Raw genomic sequence first — 26,623 nt, 5'->3', positions numbered from 1 at the left:
ATTTGACAGTTGAGGTCAAGCCCCGCTAGAGGGAGAAGAGACGCAGGGTCCGTGGAGCCGAGCAAGTGAGGTGCAGTTTTATGGACTAGGAGCTCAGCAGGTCAAACTGGAGATTGCCCGCTACCGCCAGAAGACGTGGAGCCGAGCAAGTGAGGTGCAGTGTTATGGACTAGGGGCTCAGCGGGTAAAACCGGAGACCGCCCGTTGCCGCCAGAAGACGTGGAGCCGAGCAAGTGAGGTGCAGTGTTATGGACTAGGGGCTCAGCGGGTCAAACCGGAGACCGCCCGCTGCCGCCAGAAGACGGAGCATTGTTTAGGCGGGGAAGCCAGAAGAAAACAACACCGGCATCAGCCGGCAACTGCCTTGTGGGGAACAAGAGTCAGCTAAGTGTAAAACTGCCGATTACAACCATGTCGACTCTGCTACATCCAGCCAAACTGTGAATTGTCGTTTATAGTCTGTTACCTGCTACTCCCCTTGTTGTCCCCATATTTCCCCTGTTACTCCCTGCGTGGAGATTGATCCTGTTACAATAAATCCCCCCTGTTTATTAACCCTGTACTGGCTGCTCTGTGTTTCTGTGTCACTGCATCTAAAGCACCTGTGTTACATTTAGCGTAGTCAGCAGGATGCAGTCTTTAGACACAGACACTGCTGATCAGTCCATCCTGGGAGCCCCTAGATCTAGCTTGCCGCTGGGGGCCATGCTTAGCAATCTCCCAAAGTTCACCGGGGACAATATGATGCTGTGGGACTGGGTTGAGAGAGTTAGGAGTATGTTACGTATGCATCCGATGACCCCAGCTATGCGAGCCGAATAGCCCTACTGGCCCTGGACGGCGAGGCCCGGCACTCCGTGATGTACTGTCCTCCTCATGACCGGGTTACTGTAGAAAAAGTGGTGCGGATATTGGAGGAGATGCATGGGAATCCCATCGTGCGAAGACGGCGTTCATATTACCCATGGGACTGTTCGAGTTCAATCGGATGCCCTTCGGCCTAACTAACGCCCCCGGGACATTCCAGTGTCTGATGGAGATGTGCCTGAGCGATTTGAACTTCGAGGCGACACTGATTTATCTTGACGACATAATTGTCTATGCCGCCACCTTCGAGGAGCACCTCCAGCGACTGGAGCAAGTACTGAGTCGCCTACAGAGTCATGGCCTAAAGGTGAAGCCCCAGAAGTGCCACCTGTTCCGCAAACTGATCGAATATCTCAGTCATACTGTGTCCGGTGAAGGAGTCAGGCCCACCCGGGAAAAGGTGGCTGCCGTACAGGAGTGGCCTTCCTCGAAGACAGTGAAGGATGTTCGGGCCTTCCTGGGACTTGCCGGGTACTACCGAAGATTCGTGAAGAACTTCACCCGCATAGCCAACCCATTGCTAGAGCTACTTAAGGGAGTGCCGGCGGGCTCGAAGAATCAGGCGATTCGGTGGGGAAGCAGCCAGGAAGAGGCCCCAATACTTGCCTATGCGGATTTCTCCCAACCATTCATACTCCACACTGATGGAAGCCAACATGGTCTGGGAGCCGTGTTATCCCAAGTACAGGAGGAGAAAGAGCGCGTGATTGCGTACGCCAGTCGCTCCCTTCACGACTGTGAGGGGAACCCAGATAATTATAGCTCTTTCAAATTAGAGTTGCTGGCTCTGGTTTGGGAAATGATTGAAAAGTTCACAGAGTATTTGTCCGGGTCTGAAGTACTGATGAGAAAAGATAACAACCCCCTGGCTCACCTGGAGAATGCGAAATTGGGGGCCCTGGAGCAGCGATGGGTGGCCCGCATGGCCAGGTACCGGTATAAGATCGCCTACCGGTCTAAGGCAGAGAATACTCACGCCGACGCCCTCTCCAGAGTAACATATGAACGGCCTGATCATGACCGCGATGAAGATTTGGAGGCGGATGAGGTCCCTGCTTCCGAAGTTTCGTGGGACCGCTAGGCGCGGCGCAGGGACAGATCGGAGAGACGTCAGAAGAACAAGTGCTAGGGCAGCCAAGAGACGACTGGATCCGACTTCAACAGACTGACAAAGAAGTCGCCCAAATACGTCAATGGGCGGCTTTGAGACAGGTCCCCAGTCGAAAGAAGAGAAGTACCCTGTCCCCGGGGGCCTTGAAAATGCTGGGACAATGGGAGAGACCTTGTTTGCGAGACGGGCTGCTGTACCGATGGGTACAGCTACTGCGAGAGTTCGGGATCACTTGGCAAGTGATCACAGAGAAGTTGGTCGGAGTAGTGGCTAAGGAGGCTTATGAACGAGGGGCTCACTTCGGACCAGAGAAGACATTTCAGTGGTTGCAGAGGCTGGTGTATCACCCCCAACTGCGAGCAACAATAGAAGACACTTGTTGAAGATGTCGGAGCTGTGAGCTGGTTAAGCCCCCGGAGCAGCGGGTCCCCATACAAACCATTGTGACTTCTGCCCCCTTGGAGGTGCTGATGATCGACTATTTGACTTTTGGACCCGCGCATCTCGGGTATGAACATTGCCTAGTGATGACAGACCACTTCACAAAGTTTGCGGTGGTGACACCGACCAGAGACCAGACCGCCGAATCTGCTGCGCAGGCCATCTGCCGAGACTTCATTCGGGTGTACGGCTGCCCAAAGAGGATCCATTCCAATCAAGGTGCCTGCTTCCAGGGCTGGGTGATGGAAGAGCTGCACCGGTTGTACAGGATTGAGAAGTCACGGACTACTCCTTACCACCCTCAAGGAAATGAGGCCTGTGAACGCTTTAATCGGACACTGATCCAAATGCTCCGCATATTGGAGGAAGATCGAAAGGTACGAGGCCTGAGTTTGTGGCCGAGCTGGTGTGGGTCTACAACAACCGAGTGAACAGTATGACGGGGTTCACTTCTTATACCTTACTGTTCGGGCGAAAGGGGCGAGAGATTACTGAGTTAGAGCTGGACCCTGAGGACAACTATCCACGGACGGGGATGTCTTCCTGGGTCCGGGAACACCGGCATCGACTGCAGACCCTCCGACGGTTGGTACAACAAAAGTTTCGGAAGCTCAAACATCATGAGACATTGCCTCTTCGAGGGACCGCTCTGAGGCCCGGGGAGCAGGTGTTGGTTCGAGACAGGCGGCCCCGAGGCAAATTGAGTAGGCGGTGGGAACGGACCCCGCACCGAGTGAAGCGCAGGGTTGGCGCTGAAGGATCTGTGTATGAAGTTCAACCCGAGGGGGCTGAAGGAGCCCCTACCAGAGTGGTTCACCGTAGTATGCTGCGGCCCTGTCTGTCTAAAGATGACGAAGATGAAGAAGGATCACCTGCTTCTAGAGAGGGTCCTGTCACAGTTGCTCCAAGCCACGATGTGGATGAAGAAGAATTGTTGATTCTACCTCCAAGCCCCAGCACTCGATTACCTGCAGTCCCCAGTGCAGGCGGCAAGGGAACACCATCGGTTCAAGCCACCGGGTAGGCGGAGATTGGGAATCCAAGTGTCCCTGCACCCCCCATCGGTCAAACTGAGTTACGCCAGTCAGAACGGACAACAGCAGGAGTGCCTTCTCACCGTTACGAACAAGATCAATTTATATGGCAACGTATCGTCCAGGAAGTCCAAGAATGTGAACATTTGGTGAAGGAACTCTCGCCCGTGGAATGGCAAGTTAAAGGAGAGTGGGAGTGTAAGGGGGAAGACCGGGTGTAAGTACTTTCAGAACAAGGGATCTGGAACTGCCGGGGCCGTGCCTCTGGTTGCAGGGGGAAGACAGACTGCGAGCACCGGAGTCAGGTGACCGGGAAGCAGGGGGCTTTTCCAGAGTCAGAGCTCAGGGGTCAGGTGACCGGGGAGCTGGGGGGCCGTGTCTAGGAAGAGGGAGAAAAAGGAGTTTTTTTGCGTGGGAAAGCAGGGAGCTGACAGTTGGGGTCAAGCCCCGCTAGAGGGAGTAGAGGCACAGGGTCCGTGGAGCCGAGCAAGTGAGGTGCAGTGTTATGGACTAGGGCTCAGCGGGTAAAACCGGAGACCGCCCGCTGCCGCCAGAAGACGTGGAGCCAAGCAAGTGAGATGCAGTATTATGGACTAGGGGCTCAGCGGGTCAAACCGGAGACCGCCCGCTGCCGCCAGAAGACGGAGCATTGTTTAGGCGGGGAAGCCAGAAGAAAACAACACCGGCACCAGCCGGCAACTGCCTTATGGGGAACAAGAGTCAGCTAAGTGTAAAACTGCCGATTACAGCCATGTCGACTCTGCCACATCCAGCCAAACTGTGAATTGTCGTTTATAGTCTGTTACCTGCTACTCCCCTTGTTGTCCCCATATTTCCCCATATTTCCCGTTACTCCCTGCGTGGAGATTGACCCTGTTACAATAAATCTCCCCTGTTTATTAACCCTGTACTGGCTGCTCTGTGTTTCTGTGTCACTGCATCTAAAGTACCTGTGTTACACATATTTATTTCAACAAGTCTGATTAAAAGAGTTGTCCATAAACTAACCTCATAAGTTTTTGTTAGTACGCTAATTGTAGTGACAGGATCATACTTGACCGCTGCTCCATTCAGAGAGCAGCCATTACATACCTCACTAATGGGAGCGTGGTTGGACTTGGAGGCACGAGACACCTAGTCCTGTAGTGATAATCTCCTGCTGATAAAACAATGATTGTATTGAAACAGCATAACAAAGTCCAGTAAGTGACATCACTGGAATCAGGGTCTCTGCCCCTACATCATGCTGGTCTCCGATTACATAGCAAAAACCTGCTGACCGATTCCTTTTAAGTTCTTATACAGACTTTTGCCCGTGCTCTTCTTCAGCAGCCACTTTAGAAACAGCAGGCTTGGATGTCATAGAGGTTAGGATAAGATCTCAGTGCTGAGATGCAGTATCCTCTTGTACTGTGCTAGCTGTAACTGGCCACGACTTAAATAGAAGTTACTACCGGCGGTCCTGGGTACAATGTCCCCTTCAGCACTTCCTGAATCATCTTATGCATCTGGTGTCTCTTTGAAGGTAACAGAGAAAATAGTTCTGTATATCACAGGAGTTAGAGGTAGATATTAGATAGAGATGGTCAATCTGGGGGATATTTGGTCAACAGATGCCAATGTAGCCTAGCTGAGTTATTTTTGTGTGCATTTTTACATAGGACTGCTGATTCACCAACTACTCTCGTCGCACAAAAATAACACAGACCTTACATATTACATTTAGCAATATCACATCTGTATATACAGTGCAGACCAAAAGTTTGGACACACCTTCTCATTTAAAGATTTTTCTGTATTTTCATAGTCAAGAAATATATATACAAACCAGAGAAACCTGACCAGCACCTCCTAGTGTGAACTGGTGCCAGCTGCCGTAACTATAAAATATATCAAAAGAATGCAGCAGCACTCCATATGGCCAAGATACGTCTTAACAATGAAAATAATGAAAATATTAGATCTAAACTATTTTACTTAACAACAAGTACTTACAAATAATGAAGGTTTTTAGCGCATAAAGTGGCCAATTTTGATATATATATATATATATATATATATATATATATATATATAGTACAGACCAAAAGTTTGGACACACCTCATTTAAAGATTTTTCTGTATTTTCATGACTATGAAAATTGTACATTCACACTGAAGGCATCAAAACTATGAATTAACACATGTGGAATTATATACTTAACAAAAAAGTGTGAAACAACTGAAAATATGTCTTATATTCTAGGTTCTTCAAAGTAGCCACCTTTTGCTTTGATGACTGCTTTGCACACTCTTGGCATTCTCTTGATGAGCTTCAAGAGGTAGTCACCGGAAATGGTCTTCCAACAATCTTGAAGGAGTTCCCAGAGATGCTTAGCACTTGTTGGCCCTTTTGCCTTCACTCTGCGGTCCAGCTCACCCCAAACCATCTCCATTGGGTTCAGGTCTGGTGACTGTGGAGGCCAGGTCATCTGGCGTAGCACCCCATCACTCTCCTTCTTGGTCAAATAGCCCTTACACAGCCTGGAGGTGTGTTTGGGGTCATTGTCCTGTTGAAAAATAAATGATGGACCACCTAAACGCAAACCGGATGGAATAGCATGCCGCTGCAAGATGCTGTGGTAGCCATGCTGGTTCAGTATGCCTTCAATTTTGAATAAATCCCCAACAGTGTCACCATCAAAGCACCCCCACACCATCACACCTCCTCCTCCATGCTTCACGGTGGGAACCAGGCATGTAGAGTCCATCCATTCACCTTTTCTGCGTTGCACAAAGACACGGCGGTTGGAACCAAAGATCTCAAATTTGGACTCATCAGACCAAAGCACAGATTTCCACTGGTCTAATGTCCATTCCTTGTGTTCTTTAGCCCAAACAAGTCTCTTCTGCTTGTTGCCTGTCCTTAGCAGTGGTTTCCTAGCAGCTATTTTACCATGAAGGCCTGCTGCACAAAGTCTCCTCTTAACAGTTGTTGTAGAGATGTGTCTGCTGCTAGAACTCTGTGTGGCATTGACCTGGTCTCTAATCTGAGCTGCTGTTAACCTGCGATTTCTGAGGCTGGTGACTCGGATAAACTTATCCTCAGAAGCAGAGGTGACTCTTGGTCTTCCTTTCCTGGGGCGGTCCTCATGTGAGCCAGTTTCTTTGTAGCGCTTGATGGTTTTTGCAACTGCACTTGGGGACACTTTCAAAGTTTTCCCAATTTTTCGGACTGACTGACCTTCATTTCTTAAAGTAATGTTTGCCACTCGTTTTTCTTTACTTAGAATTTGTATTATAGCAAGAAAAAAGCAGCTAACAGTCTATTCAGTAGGACTATCAGCTGTGTATCCACCTGACTTCTGCACAACACAACTGATGGTCCCAACCCCATTTATAAGGCAAGAAATCCCACTTATTAAACCTGACAGTGCACACCTGTGAAGTGAAAACCATTTCCGGTGACTACCTCTTGAAGCTCATCAAGAGAATGCCAAGAGTGTGCAAAGCAGTCATCAAAGCAAAAGGTGGCTACTTTGAAGAACCTAGATTATAAGACATATTTTCAGTTGTTTCACACTTTTTTGTTAAGTATATAATTCCACATGTGTTAATTCATAGTTTTGATGCCTTCAGTGTGAATGTACAATTTTTATAGTTAAGAAAATACAGAAAAATCTTTAAATGAGAAGGTGTGTCCAAACTTTTGGTCTGTACTGTATATATACTGTGTATATCTGTTCTTGTAAACCTGTAATACATTAATTACCAATAAAGGTAATTTGTTAAAAATCGGGAGCCTTAATGATGGACCTTTTTCTCGCCCTATCTGCCTAGAGCAGGATTTGCTGAGCAGATTAATATATAGTTTAGTAGGAAAAGATTCAGTAGAACTTTGTATTTTATAGATGTAATTTTCACCTTCATATCAGCATAGGCATCCGGTGGGCGGAATGACTTGATTGACCGCCTACTGGACTCATAAGATGAGAGGGAGGCAGAATTTACATCAGTAAAATAAATGTTGTGTGGAATATTTTCCACAAAGCTATATGTCAATCTGCTCAGCAAATCCTGCTGTATAACATTTTCATAAGTTCCTTATATCATTTTCAAGCCCCCTTTCCAAAAAGGGGGCTCAAAGTGGTTGTCCACCTTTGTGGACAATATTCTTTTTAATACTTATATGCATTTATTTGGGGCCAAAACTCAGTTTTGAAATTCGGTTTCATTTAAAATTTTGCAACTTTTAATGAAAACCATTGCAAAAATGATTTTGGGCTCAAAATAAATGCATTTAAGTAAAAATTCTTCCCAAAAGTGGACAACCCCTTCAATTCTAAACTTCTATATCTGACTGGTCTTTGGGTCACTAGAAGCCATATTCAGATAGGTCCCCTTGTGGTGGCTGCAAGACTGATAAGAGTTTGACGTTTGAAGCACCACCGATAAGGTCAAAAGATTCTTCTGGGATACTTTCATTTGGTATGGAATTTGTTAGTCTCACAAAGCAAATTGAAGAATATTTTGCCTGTCTTCTTATGGGGGAGTAAAGAAGACAGGTGAAACCCGCGTCGGGGTGAGAGATGCAACTGGCATTTGTTTCAAAGGCCGCCACTTAGGTAAAAGGCTATTGATTATATGTATGGCTAAAGTCCCACCACCACTCTCCCAATGGCCGATGAGATATATTAGAGTAGCTGTTGGTAAATCAAGAAACCAAAAATATATATGACTTATTCTTGTCATTTTGGACCCTGGTGGGTGGTTCCCAATGTTAAAAAAGGTCTTACAGGTTAGTCATCTCTTTAGAATGGACCCTAATGGCAACCAATGGCTTCTTGCAGCTTGGTCTCCTATATCTGCTCCAATGGTTCAGTTTACTGGTCTGATCTTGTAACCAAACACCTTGGCCAAGGAAACCTGACTTGGTGCATCTACTGGTATTGACCACCCAGGCTCCCTGTTGGCACCACCAGCTATGTTCCTGCTTCATCCAAAGTAAACACCTAGTGGTGATAATTTTGGTGCCGGAGCCTTGGTTCATCAAATGAACCTATGGTAGTTTGGTAAATCATTACAGCCCTGGAGGAGGTGCTACAGATTGGTTTGGCCCATTCTCTTACGCATGGACAATGCAAACAGGCAAAAACCCAGTAATAATAGAAATAGGGTGGTGGTGTGGAAAGGAGAGGATCAGTACGAAAGGAAAGAGCTATAGGAAGTTAAGAGAGGTTAGGAAGGTGAGGAGCAATAAAAAGGTAAAGAGAGACAGGAAGGTGAAGAGCGACAGGCTAAGAAGTGATAGGAAGATGAGGAATGGTATGAAAGTGAAGAGCAATAGGAAGATGAGGAACATTTTGGATGGTGAGGACGGAGGTCTAGAAAGGTAACAATGTATTAGAAAGTGAGGAGCAATAGCAAGGCCAGGAACTGGTGAGGAGTGAAAGGAAGGTGAAAAACTATAGGAAGGTAACGAGCAATAAGGATGGAAGCTGTAGGGAGATTAAGAGGAAGCTGAGGAATTATATGAAGGTGAGCATTTAGAAGATTAAAAGCTATAGGAAGGTGAGCAGCAAACCAAAGGTGAGGAACAGTAAGAAGGTGAGCGATAATAAGGTGAGTAGCAATAGGAAGATGAGGAGGAATCAGTAGGCAAGGAGTGATAGGAGGATGAGGAGCAATAGGAAGACAAGGAGTAATAGAAATGTGAGAAGCTATAGATGAGGAGCGATAGAGAGGTGAAAAGCGATACAAAGGTGAGGAGCTATAGAAGGTTGAGGAGCGACAGAAAAGCGAGGAGTGGTGGAAGGGTAAGGACTAAGGAATGGTGCAAAGCTAAGGAGTGATAGAAAGGAGAGGAACGATGGAAAGGTGAGTGATAGAAAGGTGAGAAGCGATAGAAAGGTGAGGAGCCATAAAAAGGTGAGGAGTCATAAAAAGGTGAGGAGCATTAAGCGTGAAGGAAAGGTGAGAAGCAATAGAAAAGTGAGGAAGAATCAGGAGGCAAGGAGTGATAGGAGGGTGAGGAGCAATAGGAAGACAAGGAGTAATAGAAGTGTGAGAAGCTATAAGTGAGGAGCGATAGAGAGGTGAGGAGCGATACAAAGCGAGGAGTGATAGAAGGGTAAGGAGTGATAGGAGGATAAGGAGTGATAGGAGAGTAAGGAGTGATAGAAAGGTGAGAAGTGATGGAAAGGTGGGAAGCAATAGAAAAGTGAGGAGCAATCAGGAGGCAAGGAGTGATAGGAGGGTGAGGAGCAATAGGAAGACAAGGAGTAATAGAAGTGTGAGAAGCTATAAGTGAGGAGCGATAGAGAGGTGAGGAGCGATACAAAGCGAGGAGTGATAGAAGGATAAGGAGTGATAGGAGAGTAAGGAGTGATAGAAAGGTGAGAAGTGATAGAAAGGTGTGGAACGATAGAAAGGTGAGGAGCCATAAAAAGGTGAGGAGTCATGAAAAGATGAGGAGCATTAGAAAGATGAGGAGTGATGGAAAGGTGGGAAGCAATAGAAAAGTGAGGATCAATAGATGGAGAGGAACTATAAAATGATAAGGAGTGATAGAAAGGTGAAGAGCGATAGAAAAGTGAGGAGCGATAGCCTACAAGTCATAGGAAGATGTGGAGCTATGGGAAGTTGAGAAGCTATAGAAAGGCTTGGAATAATATGAAGGTAATTAGCTTTACAAAGATTGCCACAACCTTAGTGTGATGGTCTTCTTCACCAGTCGTCGTCGGGGCCCCAAAATGACTTTGCCAAGTTCCCCCTTCCCCTCTTTGTTTGCTCTTCACTTTTTCTCTAAATTTACTTTATGATTTAGGAAAACATTTTACAAAGTATTTAAAATGTACATTTGGAAGCCGCTGTTATTACCGGAGTGCATTATTTTGACTAACAGAAGCCGGAGCAGCATGAATCTTCATAATGTTTTCACGTAATCTTCAATCTGAAAAGAAAGAGAAAAAAAAAATTGGAAATGCAATAGAGTAAGTCATGTTGATGAATGTGTCCCGGCGGAGGGTAGAGCATTTGTTTGTCCTGGCTTACGTTCAGCTCCATTTCTATGCCTTTCTCTACAGCCTTGTAGACCTCCCATGTCTTGTCGTCTAAATAGTTATCAGCAGATGACTTCAGAATAGATTGTGAACCGGGTGATTGTAATATAGAACTTCCTGCCGAGATCTCACTATTCTTCTCGCTTCATACAATACTGCCAGAATAATACTGCATGGAGGGAAGACTATGGCCGAATACTCACTCTGTATCACTGTCTGACTGCCTACATGAAGACTGACAAGAACAGGACCCGGCGCCTCACACAGCCCAGTATATGGCTCATTACAGCACATAGGAAATATCCTGCTCGTTATCTATAAAGGAACATTAGTCAGTGATCGTCTACAATGTGAGATCTCCGATACACAGGCTGCGGCCTGGATCATGTGCACTGGTGTGTGAGATATCTACTGTAACCTCAGCTTATCTGCAATTCATTCTGTCATCTATCTATCTATCTATCATCTATCTATCTATTATCTATCTATTATCTATCATCTATCTATTATCTATCTATCATCTATCTATTATCTATCTATCATCTATTATCTATCTATTATCTATCATCTATCTATTATCTATCATCTATCTATTATCTATCTGTCTATTATCTATCTATTATCTATCCATGTATCAATCCATTTATTTATTTATTCATTCATCCATTTATCCATCCCTTTCGCTCTACTATCAATCTATCATTCACAACTATCTATTCATCTATCAATCCATTCATTTATCCATCCATCCATCCATCCATCCATCCATCCATCCATCCATCCATTCATTTATCCATCCATCCATTCATTTATCCATCTATCCATCCATTTATCCATCCATACATTGATCCATCCATTCATTTATCCATCCATCCATTCATTCATTTATCCATCCATCCATTCATTTATCCATCTATCCATTCATTTATCCATCCATCCATTCATTAATCCATCCATATATCCATTAATTTATCCATCCATTCATTAATTTATCCATCCATCCATCCATTCATTTATCCATCCATCCATTCATTTATCCATCCATCCATCCATCCATCCATTTATCCATCCATCCATTTATCCATCCATCCATCCATTCATTTATCCATCCATCCATTCATTTCTCCATCCATCCATTCATTAATCCATCCATCCATCCATCCATCCATTTATCCATTCATCCATTTATCCATCCAGCCATCCATTCATTTATCCATTCATCCATTTATCCATCCATCCATCCATTTATCCATACATCCATCTATTATCTATCATCTATCTATCTATCTATCTATCTATCTATCTATCTATCTATCTATCTATCTATCTATCTATTATCTATCATCTATCTATCATTTATCTATCAATTATCTATCATCTATTATCTATCATCTATCTATTATCTATTACCTATCATCTATCTATTATCTATCTATCCACAGCTATCTATCAGTGACAAATGAGAAGTGACAAACTTAATCCTCCACTAAGTATGACTAATCTAACCCAAGTTGAGGTACAGAAACGCCTCAGTAACATTAAAATAAACTAATCACCAGGACCTGATGGCATACACCCACGGGTACTAAGGGAACTAAGTAATGTGATAGACAGACCGTTATATCTTATATTTAAGGACTCTGTTGAGACTGGGTCTGTGCCACTTGATTGGCGACAGGCGAATGTAGTGCCAATATTCAAAAAGGGAGCAAAAAGTGACGCCGGAAACTATCGGCCGGTGAGTCTGACGTCCGTTGTGGGCAAAATTTTTGAAAGCTTCATTAAAGAGGCAATTACGGAGCATCTTGATGCTAATAATCTATTAACCCCGAACCAACATGGATTCCTGCCAAACAAACCTGATTGACTTCTACGAGGAGGTTAGCTCTCGAGTAGATCAGGGGGAACCAGTGGATGTCGTGTATCTCGACTTCTCAAAAGCGTTCGATAGCGTGCCACATAATAGGTTGGTATACAAAATGAGAATGATGGGGCTGGGGGAAAATGTCTGCAAGTGGGTAGCTAACTGGCTAAAGGATAGAAGGCAGAGGGTGGTTATAAATGGAATATACTCAGATTGGGTAAGCGTCACTAGTGGGGTACCACAGGGGTCTGTACTAGGCCCAATGTTATTTAATATCTTTATTAACGACATAGTCAACGGGATAAATAATAAAATGTCAATATTTGCAGATGACACAAAGTTATGTAAAACAATTAATACAAAAGAGGACAGTGCAGACCTACAGAGGGATTTGGATAAGCTGGGTAGGTGGAGCATTAAATGGCAAATGAGGTTTAACGAGGAGAAATGTAAGGTCATACATATGGGAAGGAAAAATGGAAGTCACCAGTACTCACTGAATGGGAAATCATTGGGGAATTCAGAGATGGAGAAGGACTTGGGCATCTTGATTGATAGCAAACTAAATTGGAGTGCCCAAAGTCAGGCGGCTGCTGTAAGGGCAAACAGGGTAATGGGATGTATCAGAAGAGGTATAGCTGCAAAGGAGGAGAACATTGTTCTTCCACTGTACAAAGCACTGGTCAGACCACACTTGGAATACTGTGCTCAGTTATGGGCCCCAATATATAGAAAGGATATAAATGAGCTTGAAAAGGTACAAAGGAGGGCAACAAAATTAATAAAGGGAATGGAGGGACTGCAATACCCAGAGAGGTTGGCAAAACTAGGACTATTCAGCCTGGAAAAGAGAAGGTTGAGGGGGGACATAATAAATGTGTACAAATATGTTAGGGGACAGTATAGAGATCTTGCCCGGGATTTGTTCAAAAAGAGGGATATTACGGTAACAAGAGGGCATTCACTAAGACTGGAAGAGAAAAGGTTTCAGCACCAGCATAGGAAGGGGTTCTTTATGGTAAGAGCAGTGAGAATATGGAATTCACTGAGTGAGGAGACGGTAATCTCGGATTCACTAAACCAGTTCAAGCGGGGACTCGATGCATTTCTAGATACCAGGCAGATTAGGATTGGCTAAATCATTTGGGTTTTTGCCCTCCTCTGGATCAACTTTAGCAATTACAGAACTAATAGGTCGAACCTGATGGATGCAAGTCTTTATTCAGCTTTACAAACTATGTTACTATGTTAATATGTTACTATCTATTTATCTATCTTATATCTGTCACGGCACTGTTGCTGCATATCTGGGGCCAGGGGCTCCTTCATTATCACTCAAGCTAAGGACGCCCTAGTCTATCTCTGCTTCCTAGATTACTTCTGATGGTGAAGACGCCGGGGCCACGTGCATTGCTGTGCTCCTGTATTAACCCTTATCTGTCCCATCCCCCACCCAGAGAAGTGGGGAGTAGAAGTGTATAAGAATACACAAACCAGACAAACAAGGGAAGACAGACAGGGATAAATGAATATACCAATCATACAAATATGCACTCACAAACAACAGAGTGGAACGCCGGAGAGAAAAGGAAAGGAAACTAAACAGGAGAGGATGAAGGTGTGCACACAGACAAATCACCAAGCAACATTCTTATGAACAACTCTCCAAATGCCACCTCCAACAACCAACACTTCCAACTCAATAGACCAGGCAGTATGAACTAACACTAGCGATCCCTGAATGGTGAGTATATATAAAAGAGGGGAGTGGCCAACACTGAACAGCTGAGACAATCCAGGTAGGAAAGCTCCAGGAGCTGTAACTGAACAGATTAACTCTTGCACTGCTAGCAAAAACCTGCACTGTTTAATATGATGGTGAAGTGCTTCTAATCAGCGCAGGAGTATATGAAATCAGATAACACGGTCTTCTGGCCCCTCCCTGTCGCAGTAAAACCGTGACAATATCTATCTAGCTATCTATAATTTTTTGCAGGGGTGCCTACAAGCTCTTTAAGTGCTGAAATGTTTTGAAAGGAAAAAAGCAGCATTAGATTGTAAACCAATAAAAGGATCTCTATGGTGTTGGTCAAAAGTGGGCAACTTTTACTCTTAATTTATCCTTGTTGTTCCCCTGAGTATTCAGGTTTCTTTTTATAAATCCGACCTACTGTTCCAGAGAGATGGGTCTTTTTATCGGTGCTACTTTTTACGGTCTTTATCAAGGAGGCGTGGCTTTCAGGGTAATTATTCTGAGCAGCCTAAAGACACGCCCCCGAGGATCCTGTGAGCCACGCCTCCTTAGTAAAGACCATAAAAAGTAGTACTAAATAAAAAGGTCCACATCTTTGGAACTGTATGACGTATTTAAAAAAAATGGAATACTCAGAGTAGCAGGGGGAATAAAATAAAAGCAAAAACTGACCATTTTTTGACAGGTCCCCTTTAAGGGGTTTTCAGGATTGGGAAAACATGGCTGCCTTTCTTTTTCCAGAAAGAGCACCACTCGTGGCCACAGGTTGTGGTTGGTACTGAATGTAAGTTCAATTAAAGGAGTTTTTCCTGGGTAAATTATAGATGGCCTATCGTAGTCCATTTAATATAAAATTAATGAGGGTCTGATTCTCTGTTGAAAGGAGTGACGAGAGTCGGGCCCCACTGATTTTTCATAATAGTGGCCTCATGCTATCAATATTGTGATCTTGACAAAAAATATTTAAAGTGAATGATGCTGAGATGCAGTACCACACACAACCTGTGATCAAATGTGGCGCTGTTTCTAGAAGATGATATTTTATGCACTATAAATATCATTTACAATCCACATGTCTGAATGAAACCTTATAAGAGATTATTGAATTCACTCGATTCACTTTTATTTTTATATATATATTTTTTATAGAACTTTCCTAGAAAAACTCCACTTTACCAGAACTGTTCCAGGTAAGTCCCATAAATGCTGTGTGGCTGTTTTTGGCAGGTCTGAGCTCCATTTACAATGTGTAACATATCGCAGCTGGACGTCTGAGCTGACCAAGAAAAATAAGTCCATGTGTAGTTTTATGGCTGATAGTGGCAGGTCCAGGAGCTGGACGGTAAATGACAACTTGGAGAATAATAAATCTCCGCTGACACTTGGAGGCACCAGATCTACAGAATCTGAACGGCTAAAGACGTCTGTGAATGCGCGACCGTCATTTACTCGTCAGCCACCTCCTGACATTGAGATTCACATTTTCGATTTTATAAAAATAAAGATTTTTTCTATTATTTTCCTTAATTTTTATTATATTTTTATATTATTTTATGGCATTCATATTTTATGTCGTTCATTATATCACGCATTTATTTTTTAATTTATTTAATCTGTATAATTTTTTTGTATTTTTCTTATTTTTTATAGGATGGGTTTATTATTATATTGATTTATTTTCATGTGTTTTTATTATTTTATTTTTTATTATTTTATTTTTTATTACATTTTCATGTTATTTTTGGGCCTTCATATTTTATGCCATCTATTTGTTCAATTATCATGCACGGACTATATTTATTTTTATTTATTTAATGTGTATATATTTTTTTAATTTTTATGTTATTTTTTGTCATTCATTTTTTATGCCGTTCATTATATCACACGTGTATTTTTTTATTTGTTTAATGTGTCTAATTTTTTTTATTTTTCTAATTTTTAGTGCAGTTTTTTAAGTATTGCATTGGATTATTTTCATGTGTTTTTTTTTTTTATTACATTTTTATGTTATTTTTTGACATACATATTTTATGCCATCTATCCATTCATGTTATCATGCACATGAGTTATTTATTTTTTGTATTTTTGTTATTTTTTGCCATTCATTTTTTATGCTATTCATTATATCCTGCATTTATTTTCTTTATTTAATGTGTCTAATTTTGTATATTTTTCAAAATTTTAATTGCATGGGTTTATTATTCTGTTGGTTTATTTCCATGTGTTTTTTTTAATTAGATTTTATGTTATTTTTTTACATCAATATTTGATGCCGTCTATTTGTTCATTTTATCATGCATGTGTAACGTGGGCGAGGTACTCAACTCTTGCGCCCCGGTCGGGTGTGTGGGTTTGTGCTGTGGGGTCGTAACCTCTCTGAGTTATAAATTCGGGGCTGTATTGCTACTTGTCCTCTCCTAGGACCCATCTCCGATTAATCACTCCGCCTTTCGGTAGGTTTTCCTTCTCTCTTTACACCGGATCACGCTAACCTCTGTCTTGGTCTCCTCTCACTTCGGGACACCCACGTCATGCAGCATTACTTACTGTCCAGACTTTAGGTCTACTTCAGATACATACTGGGCTCTATCTGTCGTCCTGACAGAAAACTCATGTCTTCAAGGGGGAACGAGGGCCATATGTCCATCTCCTTACACATGTATGATTTTTTATTATTATTTATTTAATGTATATATTTTTTGGTATTTTATTCATTTTTTATTGCATTGGTTTAGTATTGTATCAGTGTTGCATTAATACAAAACTGATTATATTGAAAGGTGATGTCCTTATCCTGAAAGTCGCGTCCGCAGTAATTGCATGTGAAGCCATATGACCCAAGGGGGGCAGCCAAAGGATATTTATAATATAAACATAGTGATAAATAGCGGGCATGCTTTATGAGGGGATACCGTGATATGTGGTCCTGTAATATATATGCCGTATGTAACAGATCTGCCTGTTTCCATCGCCCATTTATATATATGTGCAGGTCTGTATTTGGCCAAAGTAATGCTATGCACTAAATCTGCCTAATCCGCCCTTCTCTCCCGCGCCCCCTTGGATTACAATCTACTTTACAGTTTCTGGTACCTACGAGCCTATAAGAAATGATTAGAACCAGATAATAAAACTAACTTTTTATGTATGTGGAATCTACAGCACCAACTCTGCACATCTACTAAAATAATAATAAAAAAATAAATTCTACCGTTTTATGTATACAGCTCCTATGCAGAGCTATACATTTCAATGGTAACAGACTACATACAGAAATTATATTTTGCGGTCATGTTTTATTCCATTCTCCTTTCTCTGTTTTCTTTTTTAATTCATACTTGCCGTACTTTTTTATCCATGCCCACACCTTGTCCACGTGTTGTTTTTTTTACACCCTTTACACCTTCTTTCCAGGAGGAATTGGCAGTGACCCGTAAATTTGCCAAAATCCTTTTCCCGGAAGCCTCTTTGACATTGACAAATATCTACCAATCTACCAGAGCTATACATAGCTTTGCATATAAGCTGTATACTCGGAATGACACAGATAGCCTTTAAGGAGGACCTCTAACTTACCTAAAATATGTATTATGTAAATGCCACCGTTCTCTCGAATCCGGAGATGTTTTTCTTTTGTTCCTACGCCTCTCCGTTCCTGAGATATGGCCTCTTTTTCCCAGCTAAGCTTATTAGCCAACTGGGCATTGCCCTTAAGAAGCACTCAAAAGAGTTTAAGATGACGCCCACTTGTATAACAAGAGTAGATTTTTATGCAGGGAAGAAAGGGCTGCATCTCAGGAACGGAGAGGCGTAGGAAAAAAAGAAAAACATCGCCGGATTCAGGAGAACAGCGGCATTTACACCAGGTACAAAAAAATTACATAATTATGGTAAGTGACAAATTATTTTTAAATGGCAGTCTTCACGGTATATTTAGCATTTTATTCATGAGCCTTGTAAATGTAACTTTTTTCCATTGATTAAAGGGAATATGGATATGCTGTATGCTCGAATCCAGATGAGATATATACCCAAAAGTAACAACAAAATAAAATGACATTCAGATATTTTATCAGATATATCTTCTCTATAGACCCCACAGATATAAATCAGACCCACGGGTAAAGATCCTGTAATTTTGCAACAGCTCTTATTTCAATGTGTGACATGGACCATATGGCGATATGGTAACAGTATCTAGATATCTGTGCGGTGATTTACTAAATGGCGGTATTATTAGACAAATAACCGGATTAACACACACAGTTTGTCTGATCACTCAAACCCCAAACTACAAAGCCACAGATACAGGTCGGGGCAGCTGGGAAAATGCAGGAATGTTCTCATCTGGTGAAACGGATCCGCTTCTAGGCTTTGATATAGAACTTAATGGAGTCAGATCAAGAGGGGAGTAAAATAAGAGACATCGGAATATCTGATTCATACCGGCATATTTACTGGAAAGTTCCTTTAATCTGGAAAAAATAGTCACAGCGCCAGATAGTCAGGAAAAATACCAGACTATTCTTTGGGCAGAGATCAATGGCAAAGCCTTGGCAATGAGGAAGGCGAAGCTTCATGCCAGAAACTTGTGATGTGAAAATTAGATGCAAAAGTTGTGGTCGCACTTTATACTGTGGGCCCCACCCAAAGATACAGCCCTGAAGCACGACTAGTATTAGAACCTTCATCTGTTCACTCCACACATCATACCCCTTAAACACATGTAGAGCATGCACCGTTATTACTGACTTCTGACCCCTATATACAGACCCCTAAAAAATACTGACCCATAAATACAGATTCTACCAGATCCCTCTAAATAGAGACCCCAAAACAACTCCCTTACACTAACAGAGGTCCTAGAACAAACCCCCCGAAACTTACAAAGACAATAAAACAGATCCCTAAACTAATAGAGACCCTAAAAGTAGAACATAATCCTAAACTTAGAGATATCCTAAAACAGACTCCTAAAATAACAAAGATCCTAAAACAGACCCTCTTAGCTAAGAGACCCTACAACGGACCCTCTAAGCCAAGAGACCCTAGAACGCACCCTCTAAGCTAATAGAGACCCTACAACAGAATCTTAAACTAAGAAAGACCCCACAATCGACTCTTAAACTAATATAGACCCTATAACTGACCCCCTAAACTGAGATCCTAGAACAGACCCCTAAACTAACTTAGTTTATGGAGTCTGTTCTTGGATAAATCTAATAGGGACCCTACACCCTCTAAGCCAAAAGAGACCCTACGACAGACCCCCTATATGAATAGAGACCCTAGATCAGACTCCTAAACTAATAAAGACCCTAGAACAGACCCCTAAACTAAGAAATATCATAGAACAGACCCCATAAACTAATAGAGACCCTATATCAGACTCCTAAACTAATAGAGACCCTAGTACAGACCCCAATAACTAATAGAGACCCTATATCAGACTCCTAAACTAATGGAGACCCTAGTACAGACTCATAAACTAATAGAATCCCTATAGAAGACCCCAAAAACTAAGAGAGACCCTAGAACCGACCTCATAAATTAATAGAGACCCTTAAACTATGGTAATAGACACTCTAGAACAGACCCTCCAAACTAATAGAGACCCTAGAACAGACCCTCCAAACTAATAGAGACCCTAGAACAGACCCTCCAAACTAATATAGACCCTAGAACAGATCCTCCAAACTAATAGAGACCATAGAACAGACCCCTAAACTAATAGAGACTCTGGAACAGACCCCATAAACAGACTCTTAAACTATGGTAATACTCTAGAATAGACCCTCCAAACTAATAGAGACCCTAGAACAGACCCTCCAAACTAATAGAGACCCTAGAACAGACCCTTAAACTAATAGAGTAACTATGGTAATAAACATTCTAAAATGGACCCTCCAAACTAATAGAGACCCTAGAACAGACTCCTAAACTAATAGAATCCCTATAGAAGACCCCAAAAACTAAGAGAGACCCTAGAAACGACCTCATAAATTAATAGAGACCCTTAAACTATGGTAATAGACACTCTAGAACAGACCCTCCAAACTAATAGAGACCCTAGAACAGACCCTCCAAACTAATAGAGACCCTAGAACAGACCCTCCAAACTAATATAGACCCTAGAACAGACCCTCCAAACTAATAGAGACCCTAGAACAGACCCCTAAACTAATAGAGACTCTGGAACAGACCCCTAAACTAATAGAGACCCTAGAACAGACCTCTAAACTCTAAATTAATAGAGACCATAGAACAGACCCCTAAACTAATAGAGACTCTGGAACAGACCCCATAAACAGACTCTTAAACTATGGTAATACTCTAGAATAGACCCTCCAAACTAATAGAGACCCTAGAACAGACCCTCCAAACTAATAGAGACCCTAGAACAGACCCTTAAACTAATAGAGACCTTAAACTATGGTAATAGACACTCTAAAATGGACCCTCCAAACTAATAGAGACCATAGAACAGACCCCTAAACTAATAGAGACCTTAAACTATGGTAATAAACACTCTAAAATGGACCCTCCAAACTAATAGAGACCCTAGAACAGACCCCTAAACTAATAGAGACCCCAGAACAGACCCCTAAACTAATAGAGACCCTAGAACAGACCCCTAAACTAATAGAGACCCTAGAACAGACCCCTAAACTAATAGAGACTCTGGAACAGACCCCATAAACAGACTCTTAAACTATGGTAATAGTCTAGAATAGACCCTCCAAACTAATAGGACTCTAGAACAGACCCTAAAATCTAATAGAGACCCTAGAACAGACCCCTAAACTAATAGAGACCCTAAACTATGGTAATAAACACTCTAAAATGGACCCTCCAAACTAATAGAGACCCTAGAACAGACCCCTAAACTAATAGAGACCCTAGAACAGACCCCTAAACTAATAGGGACCCTAGAACAGACCCCTAAACTAATAGAGATCATAGAACAGACCCCTAAACTAATAGTGACCCTAGAACAGACCTCTAAACTAATAGAGACCCTAGAACAGACCCCTAAATTAATAGAGACCCTAGAACAGACCCCTAAACTAATAGAGACTCTGGAACAGACCCCATAAACAGACTCTTAAACTATGGTAATAGTCTAGAATAGACCCTCCAAACTAATAGGACTCTAGAACAGACTCTAAAAACTAATAGAGACCCTAGAACAGACCCCTAAACTAATATGGACCCTAGAACAGACCCCTAAACTAATAGAGACCCTAGAACAGACCCCTAAACGAATAGAGACCCTAGAACAGACCCCTAAACTAATAGAGACCCTAGAACAGACCTCTAAACTAATAGAGACCCTAGAACAGACCCCTAAACTAATAGAGACCCTAGAACAGACCCCTAAACTAATAGAGACTCTGGAACAGACCCCATAAACAGACTCTTAAACTATGGTAATACTCTAGAATAGACCCTCCAAACTAATAGGACTCTAGAACAGACCCCTAAACTAAGAGAGACCATGGAACAAATCCCTAAGTGTAATAAAGACCATAGAAGAGAATCCTAAACTATGAGAGACCCCACAACAGACTCTTAAACTTAGACTCTAAAACTGAGCCCCTACACTAAGACCTTGGAACAGACCCCTAAGCTAATAGAGACCCTAGAACAGACCCCTAAACTAAGAGATGTCCTAGAACAGACCCCTTAAGCTAACAGAGACCCTAGAACAGACTCCCTAAATTCATGGAGACTCTAGAACAAACCCCCTAAACTAATAGAGACCCCACAACAGACCCCTTAAAGACAGACTTTCTAAACATATGGACCTTAGACTACATGTTCCGGTATACAGAGCCTGGACAAGACCGTGTTTGAGACCTTAGCCCATATCCCCCTTTATATAGACCCCAGTCCAAACCCCCCTTTTTAAAAATCCCAGACCAGACCCATTTATTATAGATTCTAGACAGGTCCCCAAACCATCTTATATAGAGACCCCAAAGCAGATCCCTCTATATACAAGCCCATGTTACCCGCCCCCAGACCAGTCCTTCTTCAGACTCCGGACCATTACATGGCCCTGACCAGATCCATTAATACAGACCCCAGACCATTTGTTTACAGGTCTCAGACAAGACCCCCAACATACAGACCCCAAACCAGACCCTATCTGTTCACAGACCCTCTGTTGCTGGGCTTTCTAGACTCCTCTCTGCTGTGTGTGAATACTTATGATTCCCGTCAGACCCTGGAAACTTGCTCGTTACTTTTCCTATTATTTCGCCTTTTCTGAGCTTGCAGTTAATTTGCAAATCATTTCCAATATTCTGAATAATGGTTTCGAGCTGCCGAGACAAACACCTTGAATACTTAATCGTTCTTTTTATGAAACAATAGCGAGCGTTAATAATAACGGCGGCCAGGCTCCCCCCCCCCCACCGCACTGCGCTCGCCATGTTCTTTGTAGATGACTTGGCACAAGTACTTATTAAGTGCAGACAATATTGCTTTATCCCGTAGTGTAAAGCATGGCGGAGTGCTGGCCTGAGGCTGCTGCTATCTGTGCTAATACAGACTTTATTAGAAGCCTCAGACGGAAGGGATACATTACTCTGCGTGGGAGCTGTATACACAAAATATGCCTTTGTGTTTATTAGGACTGGAGGGCAGGAAGCAGGCTTTTTGGGGTGCACGTTATTATGTTAAAACAAAAATGGTGCCATTTTAAGAAATGGGCGAGAATAGATCTTATAAAAGGATGTACTGAAAAAATAAACACACCACACAGTGCCCAAATAATACTGTTATGCAGTGTAGAAATAAACATTCCCACAGTGCCCATATAATACTGTTATGCAGTGTAGAAATAAACATTCCCACAGTGCCCAAATAATACTGTTATACAGTGTAGAAATAAACACATCACACAGTGCCCATATAATACTGTTATACAGTGTAGAAATAAACACACCACACAGTACCCATATAATACTGTTATACAGTGTAGATATAAACACACCACACAGTGCCCATATAATACTGTTATACAGTGTAGAAATAAACACACCACACAGTGCCCATATAATACTGTTATACAGTGTAGAAATAAACGCATCACACACTGCCCAAATAATACTGTAATACAGTGTAGAAATAAACATTCCCACAGTGCCCATATAATACTGTTATGCAGTGTAGAAATAAACATTCCCACAGTGCCCAAATAATACTGTTATACAGTGTAGAAATAAACACATCACACAGTGCCCATATAATACTGTTATACAGTGTAGAAATAAACACACCACACAGTACCCATATAATACTGTTATACAGTGTAGATATAAACACACCACACAGTGCCCATATAATACTGTTATACAGTGTAGAAATAAACACACCACACAGTGCCCATATAATACTGTTATACAGTGTAGAAATAAACGCATCACACACTGCCCAAATAATACTGTAATACAGTGTAGAAATAAACACATCACACAGTGCCCATATAATACTGTTATACAGTGTAGAAATAAACACACCACACAGTGCCCATATAATACTGTTATACAGTGTAGAAATAAACACACCACACAGTGCCCATATAATACTGTTATACAGTGTAGAAATAAACATTCCCACAGTGGCCATATAATACTGTTATGCAGTGTAGAAATAAACATTCCCACAGTGCCCAAATAATACTGTTATACAGTGTAGAAATAAACACATCACACAGTGCCCATATAATACTGTTATACAGTGTATAAATAAACACACCACACAGTACCCATATAATACTGTTATACAGTGTAGATATAAACACACCACACAGTGCCCATATAATACTGTTATACAGTGTAGAAATAAACACACCACACAGTGCCCATATAATACTGTTATACAGTGTAGAAATAACCGCATCACACAGTACCCATATAATACTGTTATACAGTGTAGATATAAACACACCACACAGTGCCCATATAATACTGTTATACAGTGTAGAAATAAACACACCACACAGTGCCCATATAATACTGTTATACAGTGTAGAAATAAACGCATCACACACTGCCCAAATAATACTGTAATACAGTGTAGAAATAAACACATCACACAGTGCCCATATAATACTGTTATACAGTGTAGAAATAAACACACCACACAGTGCCCATATAATACTGTTATACAGTGTAGAAATAAACACACCACACAGTGCCCATATAATACTGTTATACAGTGTAGAAATAAACACACCACACAGTACCCATATAATATTGTTATACAGTGTAGAAATAAACACACCACACAGTGCCCATATAATACCGTTATACAGTGTAGAAATAAATGCACCACACAGTGCCCATATAATACCGTTATACAGTGTAGAAATAAATACACCACACAGTCACCATATAATACTGTTATACAGTGTAGAAATAAACACACCACACAGTGCCCTTATAATACCGTTATACAGTGTAGAAATAAACACATCACACAGTGCCCATATAATACCGTTATACAGTGTAAAAATAAATACACCACACAGTGCCCATATAATACCGCTATAAAGTGTAGAAATAAATACACCCCACAGTCACCATATAATACTGTTATGCAGTGTAGAAATGAACACACCACACAGTGCCCATATAATACTGTTATTCAGTGTAGAAATAAATGCACCACACAGTGCCTATATAATACTGTTATACAGTGTAGAAATAAACACACCACACAGTGCCCATATAATACTGTTATACAGTGTAGAAATAAACACACCTCGCAGTGCCCTTATAAAACAAATATACAGTGTAGAAATAAATACACCAAACAGTCACTCTATAATACTGCTATACAGTATAGAAATACACCACACAGTGCCCATATAATATTGTTATATAGTGTAGAAATGAATACACCACACAGTGCCCATATAATGCTGTTATACAGTGTAGAAATAAACACACCACACAGTGCCCAAATAATACTGTTATACAGTGTAGAAATAAATACACCACACAGTGCCCATATAATACTGTTATACAGTGTAGAGATAAACACACCACACAGTGCCCATATAATACTGTTATACAGTGTAGAAATAAACACACCACACAGTGCCCAAATAATACTGCTATACAGTGTAGAAATAAACACACCACACAGTGCCCATATAATACTGTTATACAGTGTAGAAATAAACACACCACACAGTGCCCATATAATACTGTTATACAGTGTAGATATAAACAATCCCCGCATTGCCCATATAATACTGTTATACAGTGTAGATATAAACAATCCCCGCATTGCCCATATAATACTGTTATACAGTGTAGAAATAAACACCTCACAGTGCTCATATAATACTGTTATACAGTGTAGAAATAAAAACACCCCGCAGTGCCCATATAATATTGTTATACAGTGTAGAAATAAACACACCACACAGTGCCCATATAATACTGTTATACAATGTAGAAATAAACACTCCACACCGTGTCCATATAATACTGTTATACAGTGTAGGAATAAACACACCACACAGTGCCCATATAATACTGTTATACAGAGTAGAAATAAACACACCACACAGTGCCCATGTAATACTGTTATACAGTGTAGAAATAAACACACCACACAGTGATCATATAATACTGCTATACAGTGTAGAAATAAACACATCACACAGTGCCCATATAATATTGTTATACAGTGTAGAAATAAACACATCACACACTGCCCATATAATACTGTTACACAGTGTAGAAATAAACACATCACACACTGCCCAAATAATACTGCTATACAGTGTAGAAGTAAACACACCACACAGAGCCCATATAATACTGTTATACAGTGTAGAAATAAACACACCACACAGTGCCCATATAATACTGTTATACAATGTAGAAATAAACACACCACACAGTGCCCATATAATATTGTTATAAAGTGTAGAAATAAACACATCACACCCTGCCCATATAATACTGTTATTCAGTGTAGAAATAAACACACCACACAGTGCCCATATAATATTGTTATACAGTGTAGAAATAAACACACCTCACAGTGCCCATGTAATATTGTTATACGGTGTAGAAAAAAAACACATCACACAGTGCCCATATAATACTGTTATACAGTGTAGAAATAAACACACCACACAGTACCCATATAATACCGTTATACAGTGTAGAAATAAACACACCACACAGTGCCATATAATATTGTTATACAATGTAGAAATAAACACATCACACACTGCCCATATAATACTGTTATACAGTGTGGAAATAAACACACCACACAGTGCCCATGTAATATTGTTATTCGGTGTAGAAATAAACATATCACACAGTGCCCATATAATACTGTTATACAGTATAGAAATAAACACAGCACACAGTACCCATATAATACTGTTATACAATGTAGAAATAAACACATCACACAGTGCCCATATAATACCGTTATACAGTATACAAATAAACACACCACACAGTGCCCATATAA

At 41.4% G+C, this 26,623-nt stretch overlaps 1 protein-coding gene across 2 annotated transcripts in view; it reads left to right on the top strand.

The window, feature by feature from the left end:
* Positions 1-26,623, top strand: part of TSPAN9 (tetraspanin 9) — a 692,453-nt gene that overhangs the window by 126,419 nt on the left and 539,411 nt on the right. For both annotated transcript variants that reach the window (XM_073649938.1, XM_073649939.1), the window contains exon 3: positions 15,260-15,300. The gene's annotated coding sequence lies outside the window, so the exon portion shown is untranslated. The remainder of the gene's footprint in view (positions 1-15,259; positions 15,301-26,623) is intronic.

Source organism: Phyllobates terribilis, unplaced genomic scaffold (genome assembly GCF_046119375.1).
Source record: "Phyllobates terribilis strain yellow unplaced genomic scaffold, ASM4611937v1 Scaffold_10__3_contigs__length_209671492, whole genome shotgun sequence".
NCBI classification, from domain to species: Eukaryota; Metazoa; Chordata; class Amphibia; order Anura; family Dendrobatidae; genus Phyllobates; species Phyllobates terribilis.
This window is presented reverse-complemented; position numbering and strand designations above follow the sequence as displayed.